The sequence below is a fragment of the Bombina bombina genome, chromosome 2 (assembly GCF_027579735.1).
Source record: "Bombina bombina isolate aBomBom1 chromosome 2, aBomBom1.pri, whole genome shotgun sequence".
NCBI classification, from domain to species: Eukaryota; Metazoa; Chordata; class Amphibia; order Anura; family Bombinatoridae; genus Bombina; species Bombina bombina.
In genome coordinates, this window is record NC_069500.1 from 42,204,805 (window position 1) to 42,225,911 (window position 21,107).

General features: G+C 41.2%; 1 protein-coding gene across 1 annotated transcript in view; it reads left to right on the plus strand.

Moving 5' to 3' along the window:
• KIAA1328 (KIAA1328 ortholog) overlaps nucleotides 1–21,107 on the plus strand; it is a 791,949-nt gene that overhangs the window by 252,003 nt on the left and 518,839 nt on the right. The window lies entirely within an intron of this gene.

A 21,107-nucleotide genomic window follows, 5' to 3' on the forward strand; every position in this document is an offset into this window, starting at 1 on the left:
GGGCGCCGGGAGCGTGCACTGATGGGGGCACGCGCATAAGTGTTGGAGGCAGGAGCGCGCACGGCGGCGGGAGCGGTTTGGAGCCCTAAACTATGGAACAGTGTAAAGGGAGGGAGAGAGGAGGGGGGGACATTTTTTATCTAAGGGATCTGGGAGAGGTGGGGGTTGGTTATTGAGGGGGAAGTTACACTACAGAAAAAGAATAAATAAAAATACAATATTTTAGTACTGGCAGACTTTCTGCCAGTATTTAAGATGGCGGGGACAATTGTGAGGTGAGGGAGGGAGGGAAGAGAGCTGTTTGAGAGGGGTCATGGAGGGATCAGGGGGTGGGATGTGTCAGGTGGGAGGCTGATCTCTACACTAAAGCTAAAATTAACCCTACAAGCTACCTAATTAACCCATTCACTGCTGGGCATAATACAAGTGTGGTGCGCAGCGTCATTTAGCAGCCTTCTAATAACCAAAAAGCAATGCCTGTTTCTGAACAAAAGGGATCCCAGAGAAGCATTTACAACCATTTGTGCCATAATTGCACAAGCTGTTTGTAAATCATTTCAGTGAGAAACCTAAAGTTTGTGGAAAAGTGAATGATTTTTTTTTTTATTTGATCGCATTTGGCGGTGAAATGGTGGCATGAAATATACCAAAATGGGCCTAGATCAATACTTTTAGTTGTCTACTAAATATATATATATATATATATATATATATACACATGAAGAATTATTCAGGGATTTCTGACAGATATCATTGTGTTCCAATGTATCTATCGCTAATTTTGAGAAGAAAAAAAATGGTTTGGTAATAGCAAAGTGCTACTTGTATTTATTGCCCTATAACTAGCAAAGAACATGTAGACATTGGGTATTTCTAAACTCAGAATAAAATTTAGAAACTATTTAGCATGGTTGTTTTATTTTTAAAGACACGATGAAACATAGAAACATAGAATTTGACGGTAGATAAGAACCAAAAAGGCCCATCAAGTCTACCCATATTACATGTTACTTTTCTCCAACATAGGTGTGTCCGGTCCACGGCGTCATCCTTACTTGTGGGATATTCTCCTCCCCAACAGGAAATGGCAAAGAGCCCAGCAAAGCTGGTCACATGATCCCTCCTAGGCTCCGCCTACCCCAGTCATTCTCTTTGCCGTTGTACAGGCAACATCTCCACGGAGATGGCTTAGAGTTTTTTAGTGTTTAACTGTAGTTTTTCATTATTCAATCAAGAGTTTGTTATTTTCAAATAGTGCTGGTACGTACTATTTACTCAGAAACAGAAAAGAGATGAAGAATTCTGTTTGTATGAGGAAAATGATTTTAGCAACCGTAACTAAAATCCATGGCTGTTCCACACAGGACTGTTGAGAGCATTAACTTCAGTTGGGGGAACAGTTTGCAGTCCTTTGCTGCTTGAGGTATGACACATTCTAACAAGACGATGTAATGCTGGAAGCTGTCATTTTCCCTATGGGATCCGGTAAGCCATGTTTATTACGATTGTAAATAAGGGCTTCACAAGGGCTTATTTAGACTGTAGACATTTTTTGGGCTAAATCGATTGATATTAACACTGATTTAGCCTTGAGGAATCATTTATTCTGGGTATTTTGATATAATAATATCGGCAGGCACTGTTTTAGACACCTTATTCTTTAGGGGCTTTCCCAAAGCATAGGCAGAGTCTCATTTTCGCGCCGGTGTTGCGCACTTGTTTTTGAGAGGCATGGCATGCAGTCGCATGTGAGAGGAGCTCTGATACTTATAAAAGACTTCTGAAGGCATCATTTGGTATCGTATTCCCCTTGGGTTTGGTTGGGTCTCAGCAAAGCAGATACCAGGGACTGTAAAGGGGTTAAAGCTTAAAACGGCTCCGGTTCCGTTATTTTAAGGGTTAAAGCTTCCAAAATTGGTGTGCAATATTTTCAAGGCTTTAAGACACTGTGGTGAAAGTTTGGTGAATTTTGAACAATTCCTTCATGTTTTTTCGCAATTGCAGTAATAAAGTGTGTTCAGTTTAAAATTTAAAGTGACAGTAACGGTTTTATTTCAAAACGTTTTTTGTACTTTCTTATCAAGTTTATGCCTGTTTAACATGTCTGAACTACCAGATAGACTGTGTTCTGAATGTGGGGAAGCCAGAATTCCTATTCATTTAAATAAATGTGATTTATGTGATAATGACAATGATGCCCAAGATGATTCCTCAAGTGAGGGGAGTAAGCATGGTACTGCATCATTCCCTCCTTCGTCTACACGAGTCTTGCCCACTCAGGAGGCCCCTAGTACATCTAGCGCGCCAATACTCCTTACTATGCAACAATTAACGGCTGTAATGGATAATTCTGTCAAAAACATTTTAGCCAAAATGAACCCTTGTCAGCGTAAGCGTGGATGCTCTGTTTTAGTTACTGAAGAGCATGACGACGCTGATATTAATATCTCTGAAGGGCCCCTAACCCAATCTGAGGGAGCCAGGGAGGTTTTGTCTGAGGGAGAAATTACTGATTTAGGGAACATTTCTCAGCAGGCTGAATCTGATGTGATTACTTTTAAATTTAAATTGGAACATCTCCGCATTTTGCTTAAGGAGGTATTATCCACTCTGGATGATTGTGAAAATTTGGTCATCCCAGAGAAACTATGTAAAATGGACAAGTTCCTAGAGGTGCCGGGGCTCCCAGAAGCTTTTCCTATACCCAAGCGGGTGGCGGACATTGTTAATAAAGAATGGGAAAGGCCCGGTATTCCTTTCGTCCCTCCCCCCAAATTTAAAAAATTGTTTCCTATGGTCGACCCCAGAAAGGACTTATGGCAGTCAGTCCCCAAGGTCGAGGGAGCGGTTTCTACTTTAAACAAACGCACCACTATTCCCATAGAGGATAGTTGTGCTTTCAAAGATCCTATGGATAAAAAATTAGAAGGTTTGCTTAAAAAGATGTTTGTTCAGCAGGGTTACCTTCTACAACCCATTTCATGCATTGTCCCTGTCACTACAGCCGCATATTTCTGGTTTGATGAACTGATTAAGGTGCTCGATAGTGACTCTCCTCCTTATGAGGAGATTATGGACAGAGTCAATGCTCTCAAATTGGCTAATTCTTTCACTCTAGACGCCTCTTTGCAATTGGCTAAGTTAGCGGCTAAGAATTCTGGGTTTGCTATTGTGGCGCGCAGAGCGCTTTGGTTGAAATCTTGGTCGGCTGATGCGTCTTCCAAGAACAAGCTACTAAACATTCCTTTCAAGGGGAAAACGCTGTTTGGTCCTGACTTGAAAGAGATTATCTCTGATATCACTGGGGGTAAGGGTCATGCCCTTCCTCAGGATCGGCCTTTCAAGGCAAAAAATAGACCTAATTTTCGTCCCTTTCGTAAAAACGGACCAGCCCAAGGTGCTACGTCCTCTAAGCAAGAGGGTAATACTTCTCAGGCCAAGCCAGCTTGGAGACCAATGCAAGGCTGGAACAAGGGAAAGCAGGCAAAGAAACCTGCCACTGCTACCAAGACAGCATGAAATATCGGCCCCCGATCCGGGACCGGATCTGGTGGGGGGCAGACTCTCTCTCTTCGCTCAGGCTTGGGCAAGAGATGTTCTGGATCCTTGGGCGCTAGAAATAGTCTCCCAGGGTTATCTTCTGGAATTCAAGGGACTTCCCCCAAGGGGAAGGTTCCACAGGTCTCAGTTGTCTTCAGACCACATAAAAAGACAGGCGTTCTTACATTGTGTAGAAGACCTGTTAAAAATGGGAGTGATTCATCCTGTTCCATTGAGAGAACAAGGGATGGGGTTCTACTCCAATCTGTTCATAGTTCCCAAAAGAGAGGGAACATTCAGACCAATCCTAGATCTCAAGATCTTAAACAAATTTCTCAAGGTCCCATCTTTCAAGATGGAAACCATTCGAACTATCCTTCCTTCCATCCAGGAAGGTCAATTCATGACCACGGTGGATTTAAAGGATGCGTATCTACATATTCCTATCCACAAGGAACATCATCGGTTCCTAAGGTTTACATTCCTGGACAAACATTACCAGTTCGTGGCGCTTCCTTTCGGATTAGCCACTGCTCCAAGGATTTTCACAAAGGTACTAGGGTCCCTTCTAGCTGTGCTAAGACCAAGGGGCATTGCAGTAGTACCTTACCTGGACGACATTCTGATTCAAGCGTCGTCCCTCCCTCGAGCAAAGGCTCACACGGACATCGTCCTGGCCTTTCTCAGATCGCACGGCTGGAAAGTGAACGTGGAAAAGAGTTCTCTATCCCCGTCAACAAGGGTTCCCTTCTTGGGAACAATTATAGACTCCTCAGAAATGAGGATTTTTCTAACAGAGGCCAGAAAGACAAAGCTTCTGGACTCTTGTCGAATACTTCATTCCGTTCCTCTTCCTTCCGTAGCTCAGTGCATGGAAGTGATCGGGTTGATGGTAGCGGCAATGGACATAGTTCCTTTTGCGCGCATTCATCTAAGACCATTACAACTGTGCATGCTCAGTCAGTGGAATGGGGACTATACAGACTTGTCTCCAAAGATACAAGTAAATCAGAGGACCAGAGACTCACTCCGTTGGTGGCTGTCCCTGGACAACCTGTCACGAGGGATGACATTCCACAGACCAGAGTGGGTCATTGTCACGACCGACGCCAGTCTGATGGGCTGGGGCGCGGTCTGGGGATCCCTGAAAGTTCAGGGTCTTTGGTCTCGGGAAGAATCTCTTCTACCGATAAATATTCTGGAACTGAGAGCGATATTCAATGCTCTCAAGGCTTGGCCTCAGCTAGCGAGGACCAAGTTCATACGGTTTCAATCAGACAACATGACGACTGTTGCGTACATCAACCATCAGGGGGGAACAAGGAGTTCCCTAGCGATGGAAGAAGTGACCAAGATTATTCTATGGGCGGAGTCTCACTCCTGCCACCTGTCTGCTATCCACATCCCGGGAGTGGAAAATTGGGAAGCGGATTTTCTGAGTCGTCAGACATTGCATCCGGGGGAGTGGGAACTCCATCCGGAAATCTTTGCCCAAGTCACGCAACTTTGGGGCATTCCAGACATGGATCTGATGGCCTCTCGTCAGAACTTCAAAGTTCCTTGCTACGGGTCCAGATCCAGGGATCCCAAGGCGGCTCTAGTGGATGCACTAGTAGCACCTTGGACCTTCAAACTAGCTTATGTGTTCCCACCGTTTCCTCTCATCCCCAGGCTGGTAGCCAGGATCAATCAGGAGAGGGCGTCGGTGATCTTGATAGCTCCTGCGTGGCCACGCAGGACTTGGTATGCAGATCTGGTGAATATGTCATCGGCTCCACCTTGGAAGCTACCTTTGAGACGAGACCTTCTTGTTCAGGGTCCGTTCGAACATCCGAATCTGGTTTCACTCCAGCTGACTGCTTGGAGATTGAACGCTTGATTTTATCGAAGCGAGGTTTCTCAGATTCTGTTATCGATACTCTTGTTCAGGCCAGAAAGCCTGTAACTAGAAAGATTTACCACAAAATTTGGAAAAAATATATCTGTTGGTGTGAATCTAAAGGATTCCCTTGGGACAAGGTTAAGATTCCTAGGATTCTATCCTTCCTTCAAGAAGGATTGGAAAAAGGATTATCGGCAAGTTCCCTGAAGGGACAGATTTCTGCCTTGTCGGTGTTACTTCACAAAAAACTGGCAGCTGTGCCAGATGTTCAAGCCTTTGTTCAGGCTCTGGTTAGAATCAAGCCTGTTTACAAACCTTTGACTCCTCCTTGGAGTCTCAATTTAGTTCTTTCAGTTCTTCAGGGGGTTCCGTTTGAACCCTTACATTCCGTTGATATTAAGTTATTATCTTGGAAAGTTTTGTTTTTAGTTGCAATTTCTTCTGCTAGAAGAGTTTCAGAATTATCTGCTCTGCAGTGTTCTCCTCCTTATCTGGTGTTCCATGCAGATAAGGTGGTTTTACGTACTAAACCTGGTTTTCTTCCAAAAGTTGTTTCTAACAAAAACATTAACCAGGAGATTATCGTACCTTCTCTGTGTCCGAAACCAGTTTCAAAGAAGGAACGCTTGTTGCACAATTTGGATGTTGTTCGCGCTCTAAAATTCTATTTAGATGCTACAAAGGATTTTAGACAAACATCTTCCCTGTTTGTTGTTTATTCAGGTAAAAGGAGAGGTCAAAAAGCAACTTCTACCTCTCTCTCTTTTTGGATTAAAAGCATCATCAGATTGGCTTACGAGACTGCCGGACGGCAGCCTCCCGAAAGAATCACGGCTCATTCCACTAGGGCTGTGGCTTCCACATGGGCCTTCAAGAACGAGGCTTCTGTTGATCAGATATGTAGGGCAGCGACTTGGTCTTCACTGCACACTTTTACCAAATTTTACAAGTTTGATACTTTTGCTTCTTCTGAGGCTATTTTTGGGAGAAAGGTTTTGCAAGCCGTGGTGCCTTCCATTTAGGTGACCTGATTTGCTCCCTCCCTTCATCCGTGTCCTAAAGCTTTGGTATTGGTTCCCACAAGTAAGGATGACGCCGTGGACCGGACACACCTATGTTGGAGAAAACAGAATTTATGTTTACCTGATAAATTTCTTTCTCCAACGGTGTGTCCGGTCCACGGCCCGCCCTGGTTTTTTAATCAGGTCTGATAATTTATTTTCTTTAACTACAGTCACCACGGTACCATATGGTTTCTCCTATGCTATTATTCCTCCTTAACGTCGGTCGAATGACTGGGGTAGGCGGAGCCTAGGAGGGATCATGTGACCAGCTTTGCTGGGCTCTTTGCCATTTCCTGTTGGGGAGGAGAATATCCCACAAGTAAGGATGACGCCGTGGACCGGACACACCGTTGGAGAAAGAAATTTATCAGGTAAACATAAATTCTGTTTTTCCTTAGGATAGCCTTATGCATGTCCCAGGCATTTTTAAATTCCTTTACAGTCTTTGTGTTTACCACCTCAAATGGAAGTTTATTCCATGAATCCACCACCCTTTCTGTAAAAAAATGCTTCCTCAAATTTCTCCTGAATCTACTACCCTCTAACTTTAGATTGTTACCCCTTGTTTTTGGCATTTTTTTTTTTTTTGTGAAAAATGCTTTCAGCTTCTATTTTATGAAGTCCCTTCATATATTTGAAGGTTTCTATCATGTCACCTCTTTCCCTTCTATCCTCTAAACTATACATATTTAGATCATAGAGTCTTTGTACGTTTTATATTTTAGACCATGTACCATTTTAGTTGCCCTCCTTTGGCCAGCTTCTAGTTTATTTATATCTTTCTGAAGATATGGTCTCCAGAACTGTACACAGTATTCCATATTTGGTCTAACTAATGATCTGTAAAGTGGCATAAGAACCTTGCTATTTCTGCTACTAAAACCTCTTCCAATGCAACCAAGCATTTGACTGGCCTTGCTGGCTGCACTGCGGCATTGTGTACCAAATTTTAAATCATCTGAAATAATAATTCCCAAATCCCTTTCTTCTTTAATTATAGTCAGTAATGTACCATTGAGACTATAATTGGCCTTTGGGTTTTTGGATCCTATATGCATAATTTTGCTCTTGGTAATATTACATTTCAGATCCCATTTATTTGACCAGTCCTCTAGTTTATTAATATCACAGTTCATTTGATCAACTCCTCCTGGAACATCTACCCTGTTACAAATTTTTATATCATCAGCAACAGCAAACAAGCAAACCTTCCCCTTAAGCCCACTTCCAATATCACTTTTGAACATGTTAAACAAAACAGGCCCAAGAACGGACCCTTGGGGAACAACACTAGTAACTGATGCCTCATTTGAATGTACTCCATTAATTGAAACCCTCTGTAGTCTATCTTTAAGCCAGCATTCTACCCACTTAACAATCTTAGCATCTATTCCAAGGCAATACATTTTGTGAATAAGTTTGTTGTGTGGGACGGTGTCAAATGCTTTGCTAAAGTCTAGATATGCAACATCTACGGCTCCTCCCTGGTCTATTATTTTAGTTACATGGTCATGAGTCTACGGATCATCATCCTTACTTGTGGGATTTCACCTCCTGGTCAGCAGGAGGAGGCAAAGAGCCACCATTTTGCGCTCTTTCTGTTACTTGGGCCATGTAATGCCAGCTCACAATCTACTGTGCAGTGTCATTTAGTCTGACATTCAGCAGAGCAGTTCCGGGTTAGCTGTGGGCAGTGACACCTTTCATTCCTCTAGAACCGCATGGCTGTTCCTACTTAACCGAGCGGTTGTTAGCGCTACAGTTTTTTCTTTCTGCATTGCCGGGAGATACAGTGAAAGAAAATTGACCGGTCGGCAGGTAGGCACCTCAGCAGAGCTGCTGAGGCATAGAGGTGTCTGCTAGTGTTTTTGAACTAAGAAAGACGTTTGCTATTACTAAAATTGATACGTTTTTATTTTGAACAGAGAAATAGTTGCATTTAAAATTTAAAGGTACAGTGTTGTGTTATTCGCACATGTTTAATAAGTACTATTTTCAATTTGGTTCCCATTTTACAACTCTGTTTTTTCCATGCAATAAAAAGTGTAGTTTTAAAATTTAAAGGGACAGTACCAATTTTTTTTTTTTTTTTTTTTTTTTTTTTTTACATTTTTGTCTGTTCTCTAAAATGGATTTAGAAGCTGTGCGTAATGTTACTTGCGCCATGTGTTTGGATGCCAATGTGGAACCTCCAGTTCCTTTTTGTCCCTCATGTATTGAGAGTGCTTTAAGCTATAGAAAAAAAAAAATTATGCTAAAAATTTTTCTAAGGCGGATGCTTCTCAGGAGTCTAACGATAAGATTCAGAGTATGCCGCAGCTTTCTCCCCAAGCGTCCCAAGATTTAACGCCCGCACAAGCAGTGCCCTGTTCTTCTGCTCTAGCGCCTGCTGGAGTTACCTTAAAGGACATAGCTACGCTTATGTCTTCCACAATTTCTGATGCGTTGTCGGCCTTTCCTATGCTACAAGGCAAGCGTAAGAGGAAAGACAACCTGGTTACTAGTGAGGTTTCTGATGCCATTGTGGCAATCTCAGATGTACCCTCCCAGGGAACTGAGATGGAGGGTATAGAGGTTCTATCAGAAGGCAAAATTTCAGACTCAGAGAGTTCATTGCCTTTGACTGATTCAGAGGTTTTCTCTTTCAGATTTAAACTAGAACACCTCCGCCTGTTACTCAGGGAGGTTTTGGTTACCTTAGACGACTGTGATTCCACAGTAGTTGTTACTCCTGCGAAGTCGAGTAAATTGGACTGATATTTTGAAGTTCCTACTTACTCTGATGTTTTTCCAGTTCCTAAGCGAGCTTCGGAAATTGTTTCTAAGGAATGGGAGAGACCAGGTATTCCCTTCTCTCCATCTCCTATTTTTAAAAAGATGTTTCCTATAGCTGACACTATCAAGGAAGCTTGGCAAATGGTTCCTAAGGTGGAAGGAGCTTTCTCCACCTTAGCCAAGCAAACTACTATTCCTATTGAGGATACTTGTGCCTTTAAGGACCCCATGGACAAGAAAAAAAAAAGATTTATGTTCACCAGGGTCTGCTATTGCAGCCGGCTGCGTGCATTGCTACCGTCACTAGTGCAGCGGCTTATTGGTTTGATGCTCTGTCTTAGTCTCTTAAGACTGAAACTCCTTTAGAGGAGATTCAAGATAGGATTAAAGCTCTGAAGTTAGCCAATGCTTTTATTACGGATGCTTCTCTGCAAATTACTAAATTGGCAGCTAAAAGTTCAGGGTTCTCTATCCTGGCCCACAGAGCCTTATGGTTAAAACCTTGGTCTGCAGACGTGTCATCCAAGTCTAAGCTTCTAGCAATTCCCTACAACGGAAAGACCTTGTTTGGGCCTGAAGGAAATTATCTCTGATGTCTCGGGAGGTAGAGGGAAGGCAGAGTAATTTTCGTTCCTTTCGAAATTTCAAGGGAAATTGTTTCTCTTCCTCCTCTAAACATGAAGGAAACTATTCGCAATCTAAGCCTACTTGGAAACCCAACCAGTCTTGGAACAAGGGTAAACAATCCAAGAAACCTGCTGCTGAATCCAAAACAGCATGAAGGGCATGCCCCCGATCCGTGACCGGATCTGGTGGGGGGCAGACTTTCTTTCTTCGTTCAGGCTTTGACCAGTCTTGGAACAAGGGTAAACAATCCAAGAAACCTGCTGCTGAATCCAAAACAGCATGAAGGGCATGCCCCCGATCCGTGACCGGATCTGGTGGGGGGCAGACTTTCTTTCTTCTTTCAGGCTTGGACCAGTCTTGGAACAAGGGTAAACAATCCAAGAAACCTGCTGCTGAATCCAAAACAGCATGAAGGGCATGCCCCCGATCCGTGACCGGATCTGGTGGGGGGGCAGACTTTCTTGCTTCGTTCAGGCTTGGGTGCGGGACGTTCAGGATCCCTGGGCTATAGAAATAGTGTCCCAGGGATACAAACTGGTGTTCAAACATTTTCCTCCCCGAGGAAGATTTCTTCTTTCAAGATTATCTGCAAACCAGATAAAAAGAGAGGCGTTCTTACATTGTGTAAGAGACCTATCCTCCCTGGGAGTAATTGTTCCAGTTCCAGTACAAGAACAGGGGCAGGGTTTTTACTCAAATCTGTTTGTGGTTCACAAAAAAGAGGGAACCTTCAGACATATATCTCAAGAGTCTAAACAAGTTTGCAGAGTTCCATCATTCAAGCTGGAAACTATTCGTACCATTCTTCCATTGATCCAGGAGTGTCAATTTATGACGACAGTGGACTTGAAGGATGTATACCTCCATGTTCCTATCCACAGAGATCATCACAAGTTCCTAAGGTTTGCTTTTCTGGACAAGCACTTTCAGTTTGTGGCTTTTCCTTTTGGGCTGGCCACGGCACCCAGAATTTTCACAAAGGTTCTGGGGTCTTTGTTGGCAGTTCTAAGACTGCGGGGCATTGCGGTGGCACCTTATCTGGACGATATTCTAATCCAGGTGCCATCTTGTCAACAAGCAGGGGCTCATACCGACACTGTACTGTCCTTCCTGAGAACTCACAGATGGAAAGTAAATCTGGAAAAGAGTTCCTTAATTCCAAAGACAAGGGTGACTTTCTTGGGAACTTTAATCGATTCTACATCTATGAGGATTTTTCTGACAGAAGTCAGGAAATCAAAGATTCTACATACTTGTCGAGCTCTTCAGTCCAATCCTCGGCCGTCAGTTGCCCAGTGTATGGAAGTAATCGGATTGATGGTGGCGGCGATGGACATCATTCCGTTCGCTCGGTTTCACCTCTGACCTCTGCAGTTAAACATGCTCAAGCAGTGGAATGGAGATTATGCAGACTTGTCTCCTTGAATAACCCTGGATCGGGAGACAAGAGACTCACTTCAATGGTGGTTGTCTCTGGATAATCTATCCCAGGGAACATGCTTTTGCAGACCGTCTTGGTGATTGTGACAACAGATTGCCAGCCTTCTAGGGTGGGGAACTGTTTGGGGTTCCCTAAAGGCTCAGGGAGTGTGGACTCAGGCAGAGTCTATTCTTCCTATAAACATCCTGGAACTGAGAGCGATTTTCAATGCTCTTCTGGCCTGGCCTCATTTGGCTTCAGCCCAGTTCATCAGATTCCAGACGGACAACATAACAACAGTGGCTTACATCAATCATCAAGGAGGAAGAGGAGTTCCTTAGCGATGACCGAGGTAGCCAAAATAATCCGGTGGGCGGAGGCCCATTCTTGCCATCTGTCAGCGATCCATATCCCAGGGGTGGACAACTGGGAGGCAGAGTTTCTAAGCAGGCAGACTTTTCATCCGGGAGAGTGGGAACTCCATATGGAAGTATTCTCCAACCTGATTCTCAAATGGGGTTGGCCGGAGTTGGAGCTCATGGCATCTCGTCAGAATGCCAAGCTCCCAAGATATGGGTCGAGGTCCAGGAATCCCCAGGCAGAACTGATAGATGCTCTGGCAGTTCCTTGGTCCTTCAATCTTGCATACCTATTTCCTCCGTTTGCGCTTCTTCCTTGAGTCATTGCTCGAATCAAACAGGAGAAGGCACCAGTGATCCTCATTGCTCCTGCGTGGCCTCGCAAGATTTGGTATGCTGATCTGGTGGACATGTTATCCCTGCCACCTTGGAGACTGCCATTGAGGAAGAATCTTCTCATTCAATGACCCTTCCTTCATCCAAATCTAATTTCTCTGAAGCTGACTGCTTGGAGATTGAACGCTTAATTCTATCTAAGCAGGGTTTTTCTGATTCGGTTCTAGAGACCTTGATTCAGGCGCGTAAGCATGTAACTATAAAGATTTACCATAAGATATGGCGTAAATATCTTTTATTGGTGTGAATCCAAGGGCTACTCATGGAGTAGAGTTAGGATTCCCAGAATTTTGTCCTTTCTCCAAGAAGGATTGGAGAAGGGTTTATCGGCAAGTTCCCTAAAGGGTCAGATCTCTACCTTATCTATTTTGTTACACAAATGTCTGGCAGATGTCCCAGATGTTCAATCCTTTTGTCAGGCTTTGGTTAGAAGCAGGCCTGTGTTTAAACCAATTGCTCCTCCATGGAGTCTGAATTTAGTTCTTAAAGTTCTTCAAGGGGCTCCGTTTGAGCCTATGCATTCCTTAGATATTAATTTGTTATCTTGGAAAGTTTTATTTCTTGTTGCCATTTCTTCCGCTCGAAGAGTGTCTGAGCTTTCGGCATTGCAATACAATTCACCTTACTTTATTTTCCATTCGGATAAGGTAGTCTTACGTACTAAACTAGGGTTCCTTCCTAAGGTTGTTTCAGACAGGAATATTAATCAGGAGATTGCTGTTTCTTCCTTGTGTCCTAATCCTTCTTCTCAGAAAGAACGGCTTCTGCACAATTTGGACGTAGTCCGTGCTTTAAAGTTTTACTTACAGGCAACTAAGGAATTTCGTCAGTCGTGTTCTCTGTTTCTAATTTTCTCAGGAAAACGTAAGGGTCAGAAAGCTACGGCTACCTCTCTTTGTTTTTGGTTGAAGAGTATCATCCGCTTTGCATATGAGACTGCTGGACAGCAGCCTCCTGAAAGAGTTACGGCTCATTCTACTAGGGCTGTTGCTTCCTCATGGGCATTCAAAAATGAAGCTTCTGTAGAACAGATTTGCAAGGCTGGTCCTCTCTTCACACTTTTTCTAAATTTTACAAATTTGATACTTTTGCTTCAGCTGAGGCTGCTTTTGGGAGAAAGGTTCTTCAAGCAGTGGTAAAATATTGAAAAAAATGGCCTCTGCACTGTGAGTATTTACACAAAGCTGCTAAAAATAAATATAAGGAATCCCCAAACTCCTTAATCAAATTAGGACTAGAGTAATCACTTTAACTACAAACTGTAGCTAAGTGATAAGTTATTTAGCTGCGCTATCCAAAGATAGCTTAATGAGTGTAGTATACTAATGTCTAGATAATCCTATATTGGCACAACTATGTAAAATGTATTTAAAATTGTATTTATTACAATGCGAAAAGACAGAAAATTAAAATCAAATCAATGCAAGCATATAATCATTCAAAAACATATAAAGCATAACATATAAAGCATACAAACGAGACCAATGAAATGATGTTGATGAGATTATATGGTTCCAATGCAATAGATTGTGGCATATGTGGCAAGCCGTATTAGTAAAGCGGACACATGTGTTTAATAGACACAGCGATGTTAGCAAGGTTAGCGTTTTACTTTTTCCTTCCCAAAGTTGCAGAGTTGGCAAAACTGCAGAATAGAGGCGAGAAGAAAGGACAAGAAAATCCTTTTACAAACACAAAATGAGTTCAAATTGGCAAGGTGTTTACTAATACTTATATATTCTGCAAATTAAAGAAAAGAAAAAAGTGGGTGCATCTATCCCTTTAAGACGAGTAAATAAATACCATCGTCCCATCCACAACAGTATTGAGTTTGAGAAAGGCTGCGCACAGCCGAAACGCGTTACTCTAATACTGGACTACTTGGGCTTCCGTAGCCACATTATACTGACTGCAGCAAACATTCTCCTAAGCTGTGTAACTTGATCTCTCCAGGGAATCACAGGACCGTTAGAAATCTGCCGCCTGGAGGAACAAACAAACACAGAGGAACATCACTTGGCTTCCGGTGTAAGTATTAGTAAACACCTTGCCAATTTGAACTCATTTTGTGTTTGTAAAAGGATTTTCTTGTCCTTTCTTCTCGCCTCTATTCTGCAGTTTTGCCAACTCTGCAACTTTGGGAAGGAAAAAGTAAAACGCTAACCTTGCTAACATCGCTGTGTCTATTAAACACATGTGTCCGCTTTACTAATACGGCTTGCCACATATGCCACAATCTATTGCATTGGAACCATATCATCTCATCAACATCATTTCATTGGTCTCGTTTGTATGCTTTATATGTTATGCTTTATATGTTTTTGAATGATTATATGCTTGCATTGATTTGACTTTGATTTTAATTTTCTGTCTTTTCGCATTGTAATAAATACAATTTTAAATACATTTTACATAGTTGTGCCAATATAGGATTATCTAGACATTAGTATACTATACTCTTCAAGCAGTGGTGCCTTCCATTTAGGTTCCCTGTCTTGTCCCTCCCTTATTATCCGTGTTCTCTAGCTTTGGTATTGTATCCCACAAGTAAGGATGATGATCCGTGGACTCATCGTGTCTTTAAAAAGAAAAGAGAATTTATGCTTTCCTGATAAATGTATTTCTTTTTAGACACGATGAGTCCACGGCCCGCCCTGTTCTTTTAGACAGGTTGTTCTTTTTTGTAAACTTCAGACACCTCTGCACCTTGGCTTTTCCTTTCTCTTCCTAACTTCGGTCGAATGACTGGAGTGGGAGGGAGGGGAGGAGCTATATATAGCAGCTCTGCTGTGGTGCTCTTTGCCTCCTCCTGCTGACCAGGAGGTGAAATCCCACAAGTAAGGATGATGATCCGTGGACTCATTGTGTCTAAAAAGAAACAAATTTATCAGGTAAGCATACATTTTCTCTTTTGATGGTTGTAGATGTGTAACAGATTTTGGGGGTCAAAGTTAGAAAAAGTGTGTGGGGTTTTTTACCAAATTTTTCATCATATTTTATAAAAAAAATATAGTAGATTATAAGATATGATGAAAATGATATCTTTAGAATGTCCATTTAATGGCGAGAAAAACGGTATATAATATGTGTGGGTACAGCAAATGTGTAAGAGGAAAATTACAGCTAAACACAAACACTGCAGAAATGTAAAAATAGCCCTGGTCCTTAAGCGTAAGACAATTGAAAAACGGTCTTGTCCTTAAGGGGTTAAAATTGCATGTTTTTAATCATGGAAGTTTAATTTTGACTTTACTGTCCCTTTAAGGGAACTGCTTGAGGTTTAAGTATTCATACCTGCCCTAAGACCCACCATTTCAAACGTTGTCACCTGCTCTTTTAAACTGTGTAGGTCATGGTGGTTAAAGTATAAGCAACAAAAATAAAAATACATGTGTTAAACACAATTTACACATATATCCTTATAACGGGCCATTAAAAAAGACCCCAAGATACCTTGTTTTAAAGCCCTGAAGCCCCTCTTAAAAAGCCCAAAGATAATAATTTATATGTGGGTAACTATTTTCACTATAGAGTTTTTACTATATTAGTTGTTTAAATATTGAAATAAAATAAGTGTAAAGTTTGTCTATAAATAAATAGGAGCTGCCATATTGTAACCTAGGTTTCCCTCCCTGCTGAGGCCAATTACAGATGGTTATATGTGGGACAGTGGACTGTGAGGAGTATAAACAGGGTTAAGTGTGAAGTCTGCTTTTTTTATTTAACAGAAATTAGAAAGCACACAAGATTCACATTTGTAGGAAAAGTGTATTGCTAAGTTTTTTATTATTTAAAAACAAACAAACAAACAAAAAAAAAAAAAAAAAAAAAACTATATAACATACATTTTATATTAGAATCTCAAAGTAACAACCCTTTTAAATAACTGTTCTCAACCAAGGTAATCATGTTACTAACTTGAGGGCTAGAATTGATAAACCTGCACCGAGTCGCTCTGAATTACCCATGGGACATGGGGTTATATAAATCTGTTTAAGTAACGCAATTACTATCATTGCCGGTTTTACTTTAATGACTCTTTTAGCTCCCTCGCTCAGGTTTCATACTCTCCCACACACTGTAACATTTACCATGCATGCTGCAGGCTTAGCATAAGATTATGTTGTCTAGCTAAGGACATACAAACACTGCAGGAGATTCAGCGCTGACACCTTCACTACATTAGCACAGCAAATAACAATATTAATAGTAATAAAAATGCTATTCTAGTTAGTACTGATACTGTTTTTCTGTAGAATCAAGGGATCCGGTTGGGGGAACTTTGAAAGTTTTTAATGGCTGACAAATTATAGTGAAGACACATGGCACAATGCTGAGACATTGGAAAAAAAGTTTACTTCAGCATATTTCATACGTAATTCAGAAATTGACAGGATACATTTATACACTTGGGGGCAAATTTATGAAACTGTGAACTGTTGCATCAGTGTAAACAGCTGCTTGCTGACCTCAGAGGCGGCAGATTAAAACTGAGGGATGCGGAAGTATTCAGTATTCATTAGTGAAACAAATGCCGAAATGATCACAAATATTTGCACATCTCTAAAATATCACCCTGGACTGATCTTACTGGGGTGATTGACAAGCTCAAGTAACTGCTTGTGCAATGATGAATACAGATAATGAATGCTGGCTGCTTCTTGCAATGCCGGACAGTCGGGCTGACAGGTTCATTGCATGCAAACCTTGTCCGTCCAGATAATGATAAATCTGCCCGTGGTATATGGAGCCTCGAGAATGCTAGGCATCTTGCATTTGTTTTTGGGCAAAATATTCAAAACACTATTTTTTTTTATAAGTTTTGTTTGCAAATGTAAAATGAATGTAGCTTTTAACAAATCTATAAAGAATTGTTGATTTATTTTTGTTTGCTTAACTTTTCAACTGGGTACCATATATTTAAAAGCAAAAATGTAATAGTCAGTTGTATATGGCCAAATGGTTTAAGCCCAGGACCAGATCAAGGCCTCTTCGGTCCTGGATCCCTAACCTACATCCACATAATGCATGCTTTCAAATAAACAAACTAATAACCAACAGGGGTGACACAGGCCTTTGTAATTTCCCTACACACATACAAAACATGGAAATGGACTGCACTCTCAAACTTGGGTGAAAAAACCATAGGGAAAAATACAAAACAAGATTATCAACACAACACACAGAAAACCTGACACTCTCTAGTAAGCACACAATAATATTTGAACGCAAAAATGGAAGCGTTAGTTGCATCTGTCGCCATTTGGTATAAGCTCAGGTCCTCGTCAAAGTCTCTTCCCTTCTTGGTCCCTAACCTACAGCCACTATACATTGTTTGAAAGTGCAGTCCATTCCCACTTTCACGTACATGCTTCTAAACCTATATAATGCACAGTCACGTACATGCTTCTAAACCTATATAATGCACAGTCATGTACATGCTTCTATACCTATATAATGCACAGTCACGTACATGCTTCTAAACCTATATAATGCACAGTCACGTACATGCTTCTAAACCTATATAATGCACAGTCATGTACATGCTTCTAAACCTATATAATGCACAGTCACGTACATGCTTCTAAACCTATATAATGCACAGTCACGTACATGCTTCTAAACCTATATAATGCACAGTCACGTACATGCTTGTAAACCTATATAGTGCACAGTCACATACATGCTTTTTAAACTATCTCGGTTTGTTCTTTGACATATATGTTCTGTCTGAATCATGAAAGTTTCATTTTGAGTTTCATAACCAGTTAAATGCAGATAGATTTCTAATATGGCAGTCAGGCAATCTTAGTTTTCACCTTTAATATTTGAATGTTCACAAATTCTTTCACACACATAAGGTCTGAAGTATATGCAAGCTTAGGATTTAGTGCTTGGCTCCAAGCAGCCAGTTTCAATTTGAAACCTGACTCGGTACTAGGTCGTGTATAAGGCTCCTAAGCTGCAGACTCTACTTGTGTTATTAAGTCTGATCTTTAAAACATTTCTGCAATATGACAACAGCCTTAGAGTGTGTGTGTTTTTTGTTATTGAACCTGGGGGATTTATGATACTTGTTTAGCGTTTGGTCCATTTCCTCTATTTAGAACCCTGAGTCTCAGCATTTTATGCACATTATAGGACATCATTGAATATATAGGTGCCAAGGAAAGGTACATATTATTATTTTATGGCGATGGTGAGAATGTGTGGTTGGTATATTTTTTGTGCATGTTTTACAGGCAGGGTGATGTGGCATTGATGGTGGTTCAATTTTTAGAAATCCTCACAATCATCTTGTTAGTATAGCATTTATAAGAGAGTAGGTAAGTTCTGGGCTAATGTTTTGAGTCATTTATTTAATGTTGTTTAAAGTTCTTTTGTTTTTTTCTATCTAAATTCAAGATAAAGGTTGCAGTTGACCACCAATGGTACCTTTTATTGTTCAGTGGTTGCTGTTTGTCTGTGTGGGTCTTTTATTCTGGTGTCACACCCCCTGGTTTATGAAATCTTTTCTGAGTTTTTGAAGGTTGTCTTTCTTCTCTGAAGAGATTAATTTCTTGTTCATTTTTTATTGATAAACGGCTGATAAACGACCAGACTTCAAGAACTTGGGATTGCCTTCCATCTTCTTACCATAATGGGGATCCATCTTTTCTTTCACCACATTTGCAAGCAATGTGAGCTGTGTGACAATCCAACACTGGAGCTTAACCAGCACTAATGTGACTAGAGTGGTAAAGGATGATTACTTGTACTGTAGAGCTTCCAGCTTCTTGTGGTGGATCATTTTTTTGTCTCCCTGGCAACATTACCATATAAATGTTCTATTTTATGTTAAGGTTGCCATTTTTACTAGGTTCAGCAACAACTTTATGGTGCATGTCAGCAGACTTTAACGTTAGAAAAAGTAACTACTAATGCCATTTTTCAGTACCACAGTTTCCACACAACCAACTAATATTGTGTCAATACCACCAATGTTGTAGAGTTCTTGCAGAGGTAGAATTAGAGGCTTGTCTGTGAGACTGGTTAGTGGCAGGATGTAGTCAAGATCTGTAAGAAGAGTATTTCTCTACCAATACCTTCTTTACATGTGAACAAAGGCATATTGTTACTGGGCTCAAACATGTCTTAATTCCATCCAGAATTAGGCATGAAAACAACTGTATCAGGGTTGTATACATTCTACTTGATGTATGTGCTGACATCCTTGACCATTTCATCTATCTTGGCTGTATGGTGATTGAATAGAATCCATATTGTCAACACCATCATTAGGCTGCTTCACACCTCAGGAAAAGGCCAGCAGATCACACTTGCAAATGTATCCATTCTTTGAAATACCAACCTCAAATTCACCAGCAGAATCAATCAGGACAGCACAGTCAGCTTGTGATTTACCAGTGGTCATGGTCTTGAGGAAATCTCTGTGGCCAGGAGCATCAATGATTGTGACATAGTATTTGCTGGTCTCACAGGGCGTTAATAATGGTAATACCGTGTTTACGCTCAGCTTTCAGCCAGAATTTACAGGTCCAATAATAACAACAATGTTAATGTGAGTCTCTGCTTTCCCATTGTGGATTGGCTAGAGATTGGGCACCTTGTTAACTAGTCGCAGACCTGTGAAAAAGAGCTAAAGGAGTTCAGTTTCCCTTTTGAGTGCTATGGCTCACATGGAGTCATGTCTGACAGGTTTGAAGACACCTGTACTGTTAGTGCGACTTAGGGCTCCATATATTAAGCAACATATGCTGCATCGGAGGCCCATTGTTTTAGGCTCATCTGAAACTGAAGTTAGGAAGCAGCGGTCGTAATATCAGATGATTAACAGCCCCTGCTAGTGGCCGATTGTCTGCCAGTGAACAGGGGGCGGCATTGCACAAGCATTTCTTTCATGTAATTGACAAGAGTCCATGAGCTAGTGACGTATGGGATATACAATCTTACCAGGAGGGGCATAGTTTCCCAAACCTCAAAATGCCTATAAATACACCCTTCACCACACCCACAATTCAGTTTTACAAACTTTGCCTCCTATGGAGGTGGTGAAGTAAGTTTGTGCTAAGATTTCTACGTTGATATGCGCGTCTCAGTATTTTGAAGCCCGATTCCTCTCAGAGTACAGTGAATGTTAGAGGGATGTGAAGGGAGTATCACCTATTGAATGCAATGGTTTTCATAACGGGGATCTATTTCATAGGTTCTCTGTTATTGGTCTAGAGATTCATCTCCTACCTCCCTTTTCAGATCGACGATATACTCTCATATTCCATTACCTCTACTGATAACCGTTTCAGTACTGGTTTGGCTATCCGCTATATGTGGATGGGTGTCTTTTGGTAAGTATGTTTTCATTACTTAAGACACTCAGCTATGGTTTGGCACTTTATGTATTTATATAAAGTTCTAAATATATGTATTGTACTTATATTTGTCATGATTCAGGTTTTCAGTATATTTCCTTTTGCAGACTGTCCGTTTCATATCTGGGAAATGCTTTTTTTTAGTAAAAATTATTTCTTACCTGGGGTTGAGTCTCTTTTTCAAATTGACTGTTTTTTTAATTCGCGGGCAGAATTAGTCTTGCAAGGGCGCAAAATGGCAAAGTTTATTGCGTCATTCTTGGTGCAAGATTTTTTTGGCGCGAAATTACGTTCATTTTCCTTCACAAGGTTCCGTCATCTGTGACGCGTGTATGTAATTTCCGGACGTTTTTGGCGCCAAAAAATATTTTTTTGTTTGTTGTGCGTCATACTTTGCGCCAAATTTTTTCATTATTTAAGACCCCATTCCTATATGCCTCTTGCCTTTTTTCTCTATCAGAGGGCTGGGCTGTTTGCATTTTTTCCCATTCCTGAAACTGCCATATAAGGAAATTGATCATTTTGCTTTATTTGTTTTTTTTTTTTCTCTTACATTTGCAAGATGTCTCAATCTGATCCTGTCTCAGAAATCACGGTTGGAACCCTGCTGCCTGATAACAGTTCTACCAAAGCTAAGTGCATTTGTTGTAAACTTGTGGAGGTTTTATCTCCTGC